General features: G+C 44.7%; 1 protein-coding gene across 5 annotated transcripts in view; it reads right to left on the bottom strand.

Annotated features, from left to right (window-relative positions):
- The window catches only part of RNF144B (ring finger protein 144B), a 279,170-nt gene extending 268,972 nt beyond the window's left edge, over positions 1-10,198 (bottom strand). Inside the window, exon 1 of one of the 5 annotated variants that reach the window (XM_069218759.1) lies at positions 9,866-10,198. The gene's annotated coding sequence lies outside the window, so the exon portion shown is untranslated. The remainder of the gene's footprint in view (positions 1-9,865) is intronic. The other 4 variants (XM_069218761.1, XM_069218762.1, XM_069218760.1 and 1 more) reach the window with 4 other exon arrangements.
- Between the last annotated feature and the right edge of the window lie 2,622 nt (positions 10,199-12,820).

Genomic DNA, 12,820 nt, shown 5'->3' with positions numbered 1-12,820 from the left:
GCTAGCGAAGGCCTGGTTTGGACAGCTACTAATTGTTCCTAAGATATACACTGAGGACTGAGTAATCACAACAAAAACTTGGTTTATGTGGGTGGTACTGTGGTATCCTGCATCAGCACACAAGAATGCAATGAAAATGTTAAAATTAAAAGGTATTAGGGTTTTTTGGTTCTTTGCTGCATTATCTGAAGAGATAATAGTACACTTCCATGCGGTTCTGGATGATTGTCCTGATCACCTCAACCTGAAATCCTGTTGTGAACTTGACCAAGGTGAATGACTGCAGCACAAGACAATCATCCAGTGTGGATGTGAGCGACCACAAAGTGCTCTGTCTTCTCCTAACATTAACTTTTTCTTAATATTTCTTTTGATTGTCTTTCTAACATTTAGTAGTGTTAATTACGTTCATAAAGAGCACACACACACAAATGTGCTACTTTCACATACAAAAAGCAATTCGCCAATGTAGGAGAAGTGATCTCATGTTTGTTCTCCTCTAAGAGACATTTTTCTCCCTATTTATGCTCATACAACGCACACCCTGGTACCTGGATAGCTTTACTGATGTTGCTAAATGTCTGTATCACTCAAGGTCACAATGGGAGAGGTATGATTGGGAGCTTCAGTCTCTTTTTTTCTATAGATACTCATACCGTGACCATTTGGTTACCTTATAAGCAATGATTTATGAAATCATGAGGTATGTCATGTGTAACGTCCGTCCAAGACTTTGAGTAATTAAAAAGTGGTCATCTTTAGTAAGACAGGACTCAAACCAGTACCCAGGGGCGCAAGAAACTCAGAGGAAAGTGGCTATATCTTGCAACTTGTATGGTTTGTTGTCTCTGGAACCACAAGTACCATATACCACTGCAGACTCACTGAACACTAAAATCTACTTATTGGGCTTTGACTCAGGGAATGGTGATGAGGAGTGCTTAAGGCCATCTTTTTTTAAGATGAGGTGTGGAGTAGGACACTCAGATACAGATAAATATGAATGGAAGTGCAGTGGTGTAGTGTGGCAAGCCTTTCAGTAGGCATGGTGTACTCCCTGTGAATTCAGTGAGAGATCTTCATCAGCTCCAATCACCAAGTCTGTGGAGGAATCAAGGGCAGCAGGCTGGTATTTGCTCTGGTTGGGCACTCTCATAGTCTTCCAGAGCAGACTGCATTATGGTTTAGTGCTGTCCACTCATTGGTGAATAAGGAGGGTGTGAAGAAAATGGAGGTGGAACACAATACTCACAATCAGCAAAGTTTTCCAGGACATCAGAAAGTCCCACATCACAGTTGGCACTCGAACAACATATCACTCTTAGGCGTGAGGAAGACCATTCCATGCAACTTGCTCAAAAAAGCTGTTTACTTCAATGAATCCTGAGCTTTTATTGGTCATCCTTTTTAGCAGGTGTAAAACAGGACTACCTTTTCTCTCCAACATTCGTATTGTGTCAGGCTGGGCAACTGCATTTCTCCAGTCTCAGAAGCAATTGACATGTCAGGCATTTATTCTCATGACCATCACAAGAGCTGCTGGGTCTTCATTCCTAGAATTGGTAGACCAGGTTTTCCGCACGCAGTATATTCTACTTTCTGCTCTACTGCAATCTTCAGGCAACACAACATTCTCCACAGTACTTTTAGCATGATCTCTACTCATACCAAAAGGACAGTTAATATTCATGTCCTGGCTGTGTGCAATGAAGCAAAGTAATCCTGTTGTCCCGGCTCAAATGGCAACCTTGTACGTTCAGACAGAGTGAGGCAGTTGAGCAAATCCAGCAAGGAACTAATCAGGGATTCAACCAGGCACTCGGGATATATGGTAACCACGTCCATTCCGAACAGGAACACAAGAAACCTCAGACATGTTTATCTGAAACTTTTCTCAAGTTAAACTTGCATACTAATCCAGAGTCATATTAAAGTGTTGTCCAAGTTGGGCTTCATCACTGAAATCAAGCTTAAGATTCCTTGGCACAGGGAGCGTGGCTTGATGCCAACCAAGATGGCCACATACTAAAGCAACTCTGCAATCACCAAGGTACAAATCTCTACCATCTGACCAATTATCCACCCATATCTTGTCATCCTGCGGCCGTGGTGGGTCCCTGGGCTCTGGCCAACTGCCTGCAGGAGCTGCAGATATTTTTGGGGCCCCAAAGTTCTGCTTTGCTGATGAGCACCAGGCCTTACAATATGGCGGACGGTAATGTGGTGGGCCTATACTGAGCCTGAGGAGTTCCCGACTTCCCTCCCCAACCCCTCTCCATCGATCACCTTTATTTGGTGGGTCGCCCGGAGGGGTGAGGAGAGGTGCACCTTCACCCAATCAGCACGTGGGCTTCCGGAACACTGCAAGGTAGAAAGCGGCAGGCCCCTGCCCCTCTTCTGCTGATGTGAATTTGGAAGAAAAGGAAAGGCCGATGCCGTTAATCGGCCCAGTAGCAGGTGGGCGCTAGGGAGAGCATCAGCCTCTGCGAGGTAGAGTGAGGCAGGGCAGGACATCACTTGAACAACAAGTGAGCCTCTGCAGTGCGACACAGCAAGATGGCCCTACTCCCCTTCCTGCGGCCTGCGCAGGGAGTAATAGGTGGATACCAACACAGGGAGGCGGCCCCACTACGAGTGGGCATTAGTGAGTGCAGCAGCCTGCGCAGACCCCACGATGACAACCTGTGAAGGACCAGGCGGATTGTAAGACACAGGGAGAGGCGGCCTGAATACTATCCTGGCATTGGGAGGTCGATCTGTGCATCGCAAAGGGTCCCCCTTCTCTTCTCTACTACACAAGTGATTTTTTCAACCTACCCCTCCCCCACACAACAAATAGGTTCCACAACTTAACCGTGGTAGCCACAGGCTGGAGGAAGGTGGGGTGGAAGGTGTCCCTAAGTTGGATGGGTCAGAGTCCCTCCCCGGGACACTCTGAACTGGAGGCAGCAGAAAACAGTAACTAGATCTACTGGCAGAATCGTCAGGATACCTGTGCCACTTCATACTCATAGACGGGGCTGACAATTCAACAAAAGAGACATAGCAGTGATGTAACCCAGCTTTGAGGTGCCCAACGATGCCCTGTAATCAAGGTCCAAACATCATGGTGAGGAACCGTGGCCCCAGCCCCACACAATCCTATAATCTTGATGAATACACTGTGATCGTGGTGACCCCTGGCAAGGCTGTGGAGAAATATGCAACAGGCGTAAAGACCTTGGAGGTCCCACACACAAAAGACCCTTCATTTTGCAAACTCATGGCTGCTATACAGGACCTCTGTGGCACAACAAAACCAAAGTTGGATGCGGCCACAACTGATGTCAGCCTTCTGCGTGTAGATTTCAGGAAAATATCTGACAAGGTTGCCAGACTGCAATCCACGACCAAATGACTTGAAGAACAAGTTCAGAACCTAAGGAAGCAGAATGCCACTATGGCAGCCAAACTGGAAGACCAAGAAGGAAGAGCGAGGGGCAACAACATCAGAGTGGTGGGAGTATCTGAAGGGGCGGAAGGGCCAAGTGTTGAACTATTTATAGAGGACCTAATATTGGTTACTCTTCACCCTAAAAGACTATCCAAATACTGCTCAACAGAAAGAGCACACAGGGTGCCACCCCCCCCACCAACAGGAGGTGCATCTATGCAAATGATTGTAGCCAGAGTGTTAATTAGAGAGATGTGATCATCCAGGCAGCCGTTCCTCTGGAGACCTACATTGTGAAATGCCACCATCCAACTTTTCCTGGACTTCATATCTTAGGTTCAACTACAGCAACACCACTTTAACGAAGTTAAGAAAGAGCTTATGGCCACACAACTGAAAAAAAATGATGCTCTAACCAGTGAGGCTACATGTACTGGCAGATATCAAGTCATGGCACTTCACTACCCCGGAAGAGGCATGGGGCTGGGTCGCAATACGGCAAGCAGGAAGGGGGACCGAGAACAGAAGAAATAACGGTAGGATCTGGGGCAATGTTTGCATCTCTCTGCATCCTGATGCTCACTGTTGTCAGGACACCCCAACAAACACACGAACAGCCACACAACTAGAGGACAAAGTTCGCAGACTGGTTGGTAATGTGGGGGGGGGATATGTTTAGCAGCCTCCTGGTGACTTAGCAGGAAACAACGGCTTGGAACTCGGATTGGCAGGGGGTAAGGGTTGGGGAGGGGCTGTGTACTTCCCTTCCAGGAATGGGGTTCTGAGAAATTCAAACATGATACATGATTGAAATGTGCATTAACGGATGCAACACTTCGATCATATTCCATTCCATATTACTGTTGGAGAGGTGCCTTTAGCCTACCCACTACTGCTGTTGAAATGCTGGGGCAACAGGCACTCTGCAAGTTGGGGTGATGGGTAGTTCTAGGCCCACTGCACAGGGGAGCAGGGGGGTAATTAAATTGTTTGGGATCAGAATTTTGAAGCTACTTGGCATTTTGTTACAAATATGGTTGCTCACATACAGTGCTACTGAATGGTTTTGTATCGGCGAACGAGCTGCACACCTATGGATCCACACACACAGCTGTCTTCAAATACTTTGACGCAGAAAATGCACGAGTTGGGCAGAAGAATTAAATGCACTGTAGTCCTTCAATATTTTCACCGTCAAGGCCCAGACCTGGTATTGTTGCACAAAACACACCTCCGGGTCAATCAACATAAAGCCTTAGATAGATTCTGCTTCACCTTACTAGCACATGCCCTACACAAGGCTGATTAAGAAATCAGTTTCCTTTATCCCAAACTGCACATGGCCCAATCCACTTTGTTAATATATAGCTATAACCAGCCATCCACACAATCTCCGCTCACTATATGTGCCACTGAGACACCACAAAGCCATATTCCCAGATGCACGTACCTTAATCATGGATATGCCACCGAGCATCCTCATCCTGGGAGGGTACATGAATGCAGTAGTAGCTCCCTGGGTGGACAGAATGATTAGGACTTCCCACCAATCCGGAAGGAAACAGGTACAGCCCTTTATGGAAGCTTTAGGACTGTCAGACCTATGGCAAGCCCATAACCCCCACCAAACACAATACATGAATTACTTGATACCCTAAGGCAGCTTTTACCACATAGATCATATTCTCACCCAGCACATACATGTAAGCAAACTTTAAGATGCAACATTCAAAGCCTAAGATATGTCAGCCTAAGATATGTCAGCCCACTCGTCAGTAGTAGTAATACTAAATAATCATACCAATGATCAGACCCTACCTCCCACAATAGACTTGTGGCACTTGCATGACAGGGACATTAAAAAGGAAACTTGAAGAAGGGGCAGAACAATATTTTAGAGATAACAAAGGGATGGTGGACTCTGACTGTATCCTCTGGGTAGTGTTTAAAACGGTTACACGTGGACAAGCACAAGCCCTATTTGGGGTGGTGGAGAAGAAAGAGACTAAACCTAAATATGTAAGTCTTGATCAAGATATACAATTCCTCGAGCTACGGGTGGGGAACCTGACTTTTGCCACCAACTCCCACTTAAACAGCAGGAGCTTCATGACCTTGCAGAGGACAGGGCATGCAGTTATGCACTGGCCATGCAACACCGGCTGTACTGTGTGAGAGACATGGCCAACAAACATCTAGCATTGCTGAATAAAAGGAATCAAGGGTGAAACTGGGTATTAGAAATACTTGACAGTGACAGAATGCCCCAACGTACTAGCGCTGTAATAGAGGACATTTTTGCCACATACTATGAGAAAATCTATGCCTCAGAGACCACAATGTCAGACGTAGACTGTGAGGATGTCTTGAAGGACAGATATTTTGGCACTCAATACTGAGGATCGGGAAGGACTTGAGGATAACTTGATAGCGGCTGAAATAGTGGCAGTGATCTGCAGCCTCAAACTGGGAAAGGCAGTGGGAGTTGTATAAAGGTATAGCAGACAAAATCAAAGACGACATGCTGGCCATGTTCCATGCCCCACAAGCATAAGGTGGTCTACCAATAGACCAAATAATGGCTACTAATGTAAGGGATGTGGAATTCCCATCACCTGAAGTCCAGGAGGTATTTTTCAGGGTCAAGGGCAGCACATTTTCATTTTTATTTTGTCCTTTGGACAAGTAGGCCCAATCCCCTGCAGCACGAACCCTTTGGCTGCGAGTATACAGGGAAGGGAACTGTCTGCAGTTGAAGTCAAATGTGTCCACGTTAATGCTTTTCAAACTTGTATTTATGGTTCATTAATGAAAAGCCTCCATTATTAGGATTGTGTGCTGTAAGTATGTGTTTCAAGGTCACACTGCACTACTGACAGTGGTTCCAGTTAAAAAAAAAAAAAAAAAACATGTACACATGTTTGAAAAGTCTAATAATATGAGGCTACGTAGAATGCTACCAGAGAGCTCTGACTGGATGCAAATATTTGCAGAAGCTTGTAAGCAAGAGCGATGATTCTTTGCTTTAAAAAAAAAAAATAAAAAAAAATAAGCTGGAAGGATCAAAAAAAGATTTGCCGCTATTTCTTTCAAGCATCATTTTGTAAAATATGTTGATGCATGCTAGTATTTCCAAAATATATTCCTACTGTAAAATCAGTGTAACCATTTTCAACAAGATTATGGGAAGCATGTAAATAAACAAGCACTTGCAAAGCCAACCAATTCAACATTTTCTGTGACTCTTTTAGTTTCATCAATGCTTGTCTTGTTTTGACATGATTTTGTAACACTTCATGCTTGATGGAGCTGCCAGGCCCTCACAATTGTAACAGACACAGGCAAAGAGAAAACAAAAAAAAAGGGATAAAAGGAATCAAGGGTGAAACTGGGTATTAGAAATACTTGACAGTGACAGAATGTCCCAACGTACTAGCGCTGTAATAGAGGACACTTTTGCCACATACTATGAGAAAATCTATGCCTCAGAGACCACAATGTCAAAAAAAAAAATTACAAAAAATAATCGAGCACTCGAGTGACTAAATTCTTCTGATAACTGGAAAGGGACCAGGCAGCAAGCCCGAGCCAGGCTAGCCACTCACTCCAAAACATTTACAAGTGGACAATGTACAGTGAAGAATCGTGAGACGTCCATGACATTTCCCTGATGCTGCAAACCCCGCTCTCAAATACTTTTAATTGTGAATTTGACTTGCATATTCCCATATCTCAAAATCCTAAACCACTATTAAGCATTCACAAGTCTGATCTTCCCCCAGTTACTGGGAAGGGCTCAACAAGTTCTGTGTACTACAGGGACTGGGTCAAGGTAACATGAGAACACAGAGGCAGAGGCAAAAAGGCACAATGTGCTTACTGACGCAAAACCTTTGAAAAGATCTTTCAGCATTCAGAGAAATCTCATAACACTGTGTCCTATGACAGCTATTGTGTTCTTAGGAACACAATCAAGATCTGCAGGCACTACCAACTAAAATTAGAACGCAGCTGCTTTTCCCTGTATGAGCAATCCGTGACCTGGTACAAGCAGCTCACGCCCACGTCTGGCATCAGGTAAGTCTACAAGGATATAGTTGAAAGAAGCCGGTACTGCTCGGGGGCGTGTGGAAGGAGGTGGAGAAGGGCACTACTCCACCCTTTCATAATCAAAGCCTTTGGTGTCCCTTCAAATCGCTACATCAGTTTTGAAAGCTCCTGCCTAGACATCATTGCACTAGGAGTTCTACATTAGAAGCATTTGCGTTGATACCAAATTAAGAAAACTGAGTTCTGGCAAAGACTAGCTCCTCAATTAAGAGAAAGGTTGTCACACTGAATTGCCAAGGTTTGCCCAGTAACGGAGTCCCTTATGTCTGGTGTGGTTACCAGCAACACAATCTTACAACACAACACTGCTTTCTAACGGGAAGTAATAAATCATATCGAATACTATATTGAGGCTCTAAAGACTCCTACTTAACTGGCATTTCCTTGTTCTTTACTCATTAAAACAGTGATGATTATGTCACTGCTCTAATTGAGAATTCGCTTAGGATCTATCACTTCCAGTGTCGGGCCTTTGATCTCGGAATATCCTTCAATGTAAACGCCTAAATGGAGTTGTGTAATAAACTTTGAACTAATAAAGGAGTGTTGCACCCAAGCACTTTAACAATAATTTACAGTGATAACGTAACATGCCGAAACCATAAAATAATGTATCTCTGCATCACATTACTTTAGTAGGTTAGAAGTGTGGACTCTAAGTTTTTAATAGTTTATTATATTTAGCATGTCTAAGTATTTAGCACTGACCCACACAAAACAAGTTTATAAATGATCTAGTCAAAAAACTAATCACAGACGTCGTGTGGGCCTGCTGGTCAAACTCACAAATAGCATGTACATTTCATAAAATGGTTTTAAAAATAACATAAAAGCCAACTCTGTGGGCCGCCCAGGTATGAAATACCACGCCTACTTACTGAAAACCTGTTGGAATGGTTAGTAGATATTACGCAAAGGCCTTATGCGCCAGACTACTGATACCAATTTTCTAGTTTAAACAGGAATCGTGATTAACGCTCTGCGCCCAAAACACCAACAACTCTGACACCTGCAGCTCTTATGGAGCCAGTGCCACCTGTAAATAATTTTAAACGTGACCGTTAATACGTACATACAACTAAATACTGTATGGTTCCACAGAATAAACTTCTATAGAAATATAGCTGAATAGTTATCTTTGCTAAATGTTATTCAATGAACCGTCTTTCCCTCACGCACGCGCACACATACACAAACAACAATCAAATCGAAATGAAAAATGTAAACGTAGCTATCTAAAACACGGATAACACATGAAAGGACGACTGCAGGACAAATGTGTTTCTTAATTAGAAGGGTGGCATGTACTGATTAAAAACGCTTCCTTTTTATTACCTACTAAGTCTTCAAATACGGTGTATAATAAGGAAAGACTGCAGAGTATGTCACAAATACAGAAAAATAGAACACAAGCTAACCTGCAAAAATGCTCGAAAAAACATATTTTGTATTATTTAGAAATACTTATATAGGAATCGTCAGGCTGTTAAATATTTCGGGTGGACGGAGTTTCCTACTGCACCGATTCCTTCCTAGAAGGTCACCAGCAATTACACACAAACAATCTTGCGTCGAAGCATAAGGGGGTGCTTTTATTTTTAATTTCAGACACGCCACCTGACAGGCGGATAAGGAGTGGGGAATAAAACGTCCTAACTGCATCCCGCCCTGCGGCGGCCAGGATAAATGCCAGGCACAGGAGAGGAGCGTGTTTGGCGTTTGATTCCGTAATCCTCAAATCCCATTTACCCAGAACGGATTTAGGAGAGATACAGGACCGTAATGCCCTGTAGTCAAGCCTTCAGTCTGTGTTTGTTGTGATACCAAGGACTCAGTGCTGTCAGCTAAGAATGCCGGCGCACAATCTGTTCGCTCGGATCAATATTTAAAAAAGAAAAACGCAGACATCATGGAGCAGTTAATCGATATTTACCATACGTAAACACTAGCGCAAGACCATGTTGTTTCTGTTCCTCTTCTGTAAAACAACCCTCCTAACCATAGTGTTACACCTTTACCAGAGATTTAAATGCGCATTTAAAGACCTATAATCCACACCCTCTCTGATTTTATTATCCAGCTTTTGCAGTCAAGCAGACCAGATTGCCTGTCTCGTGCGAGCTTCAGAAGCAGCGCCTAAACACAGCCTGTTGTGAATGTAAAATGCAAATCATATGCTGTTGCCTTCTGAATCTCCATAAGCTTCCTGGTTCTCATTTCTTCGATTTTTTGTTGGGTGACGGCGCTGGAGACGCCGTTTCAACATATTAATCTCGCTCAAAGTAAACAAACGGGGGGACACAATCTCCCTCTTCAGCTTACCTTCAAAAATACCGGCCACGTCCTCTCCTGCCAGCTACGAGCTCTGCAGCAGCCCTCTCGGAAGCCTCATAATGTCACTAACCCACGGCGGGAGCCTAGACTGGGTGGGGAGGCGCCGTGTTTTTTTCTCTCCTCTGCTCCCTGCCCCTCTGCTCCCGGGCTGCTTCGGGCTTCTGTGTAAGACTCCGGTCCCAGTCACCCTGGCACTAACACACAGAAGCTCTCCCGCCTCCGCTGCCAGTTCATGTTGCCGTTCCCTCCCCGGGAGCACGTCACAGCTCGTGCAAGGTAGCGAAAAGGATCTGTGCTCGAGTCGGTACAGGAAGCTCGCGCAGAGCACTTCCTACTTCCCATCAGGAGCTTGCTTTCAGCTACAGGTGATTAACCTAGCCTGACCAAGAGAGTGGGAGCGGTTTAACCCCTTCGCTGCCAGGCCTTTTCCCCCTCCTGTGCCAGGCCTTTTTTTGCCTATTTGGGGCAGTTCGCCCTTAGGCCCTCATAGCTTTTTGTCCACATAAGCTAACCAAGCCAAATTTGCGTCCTTTTTTTCCAACATCCTAGGGATTCTAGAGGTACCCAGACTTTGTGGGTTCCCCTGAAGGAGGCCAAGAAATTGGCCAAAATACAGTGAAAATTTCGTTTTTTTCAAAAAAATTGGAAAAACTGGCTGCAGAAGAAGGCTTGTGGTTTTTCCCCTGAAAATGGCATCAACAAAGGGTTTGCGGTGCTAAACTCAGCAGCTTCCCAGCTTTCAGGAACAGGCAGACTTGAATCAGAAAACCCAATTTTTCAACACAATTTTGGCATTTTACTGGGGCATACCCCATTTGTGCAATTTTTTGTGCTTTCAGCCTCCTTCCAGTCAGTGACAGGAATGGTCATGAAACCAATGCTGGATCCCAGAAACCTAAACATTTCTGAAAAGTAGACAAAATTCTGAATTCAGCAAGGGGTCATTTGTGTAGATCCTACAAGGGTTTCCTACAGAAAATAACAGCTGAAAAAGAAAAATATTGAAATTGAGGTGAAAAAAACATCAATTTTTCTCTACTTTTTACTCTGTAACTTTTCCCTGCAATGTCAGATTATCGAAAGCAATATACCGTTACGTCTGCTGGACTCCTCTGGTTGCGGGGATATATAGGGTTTGTAGGTTCATCAAGAACCCGAGGAACCCAGAGCCAATAAATGAGCTGCACCCTGCAGTGCGTTTTCATTCTATACCGGGTATACAGTAATTCATTTGCTGAAATATAAGGAGTAAAAAATAGCTATCAAGAAAACCTTTGCATTTCCAAAAAGGGCACAAGATAAGGTGTTGAGGAGCAGTGGTTATTTGCACATCTCTGAATTCCGGGGTGACCATAGTAGCACGTGAATTACATGGAATTTCTCAAATAGATGTCTTTTTTACACACACCCCTATATTTGGAAGGAATAAATGTAGAGAAAGACAAGGGGCAATAACACTTGTTTTGCTATTCTATGTTCCCCCAAGTCTCCCGATAAAAATGATACCTCACTTGTGTGGCTAGGCCTAGCGCCCGCGACAGGATATGCCCCAAAACACAACGTGGACACATCACAGAAAACAGAGCTGTTTTTAGCAAAGTGACTACCTGTAGATTTTGGCCTCTAGCTCAGCCGCCACCTAGGGAAACCTGCCAAACCTGTGCATTTCTGAAAACTAGAGACCTAGGGGAATCCAAGGAGGGGTGACTTGTGTGGCTCGGACCAGGTTCTGTTACCCAGAATCCTTTGCAAACCTCAAAATTTGGCTAAAAAAACACATGTTCCTCACATTTCTGTGGCAGAAAGTTCTTGAATCTGAGAGGAGCGACAAATTTCCTTCCACCCAGCATTCCCCCACGTCTCCCGATAAAAATGATACCTCACTTGTGTGGGTAGGCCTAGCGCCCGCGACAGGATATGCCCCAAAACACAACCTGGACACATCACAGAAAACAGAGCTGTTTTTAGCAAAGTGACTACCTGTAGATTTTGGCCTCTAGCTCAGCCGCCACCTAGGGAAACCTACCAAACCTCTGCATTTCTGAAAACTAGAGACCTAGGGGAATCCAAGGAGGGGTGACTTGTGTGGCTCGGATCAGGTTCGGTTACCCAGAATCCTTTGCAAACCTCAAAATTTGGCTAAAAAAACACATGTTCCTCACATTTCTGTGGCAGAAAGTTCTGGAATCTGAGAGGAGCCACAAATTTCCTTCCACCTAGCGTTCCCCCATGTCTCCCGATAAAAATGATACCTCACTTGTGTGGGTAGGCCTAGCGCCCGCGACAGGATATGCCCCAAAACACAACGTGGACATATCACAGAAAACAGAGCTGTTTTTAGCAAAGTGACTACCTGTAGATTTTGGCCTCTAGCACAGCCGCCACCTAGGGAAACCTACCAAACCTGTGCATTTCTGAAAACTAGAGACCTAGGGGGATCCAAGGAGGGGTGACTTGCGGGGCTCGGACCAGGTTCTGTTACCCAGAATCCTTTGCAAACCTCAAAATTTGGCTAAAAAAACACATGTTCCTCACATTTCTGTGGCAGAAAGTTCTGGAATCTGAGAGGAGCCACAAATTTCCTTCCACCCAGCGTTCCCCCACGTCTCCCGATAAAAATGATACCTCACTTGTGTGGGTAGGCCTAGCGCCCGCGACAGGATATGCCCCAAAACACAACGTGGACATATCACAGAAAACAGAGCTGTTTTTAGCAAAGTGACTACCTGTAGATTTTGGCCTCTAGCTCAGCCGCCACCTAGGGAAACCTACCAAACCTGTGCATTTCTGAAAACTAGAGACCTAGGGGGATCCAAGGAGGGGTGACTTGCGGGGCTCGGACCAGGTTCTGTTACCCAGAATCCTTTGCAAACCTCAAAATTTGGCTAAAAAAACACATGTTCCTCACATTTCTGTGGCAGAAAGTTCTGGAATCTGAGAGGA

This window comes from Pleurodeles waltl, chromosome 2_1 (assembly GCF_031143425.1).
Source record: "Pleurodeles waltl isolate 20211129_DDA chromosome 2_1, aPleWal1.hap1.20221129, whole genome shotgun sequence".
NCBI classification, from domain to species: Eukaryota; Metazoa; Chordata; class Amphibia; order Caudata; family Salamandridae; genus Pleurodeles; species Pleurodeles waltl.
Note: the sequence above shows the minus strand (reverse complement) of the source record. Positions and strands in the feature narration are given on the sequence as shown.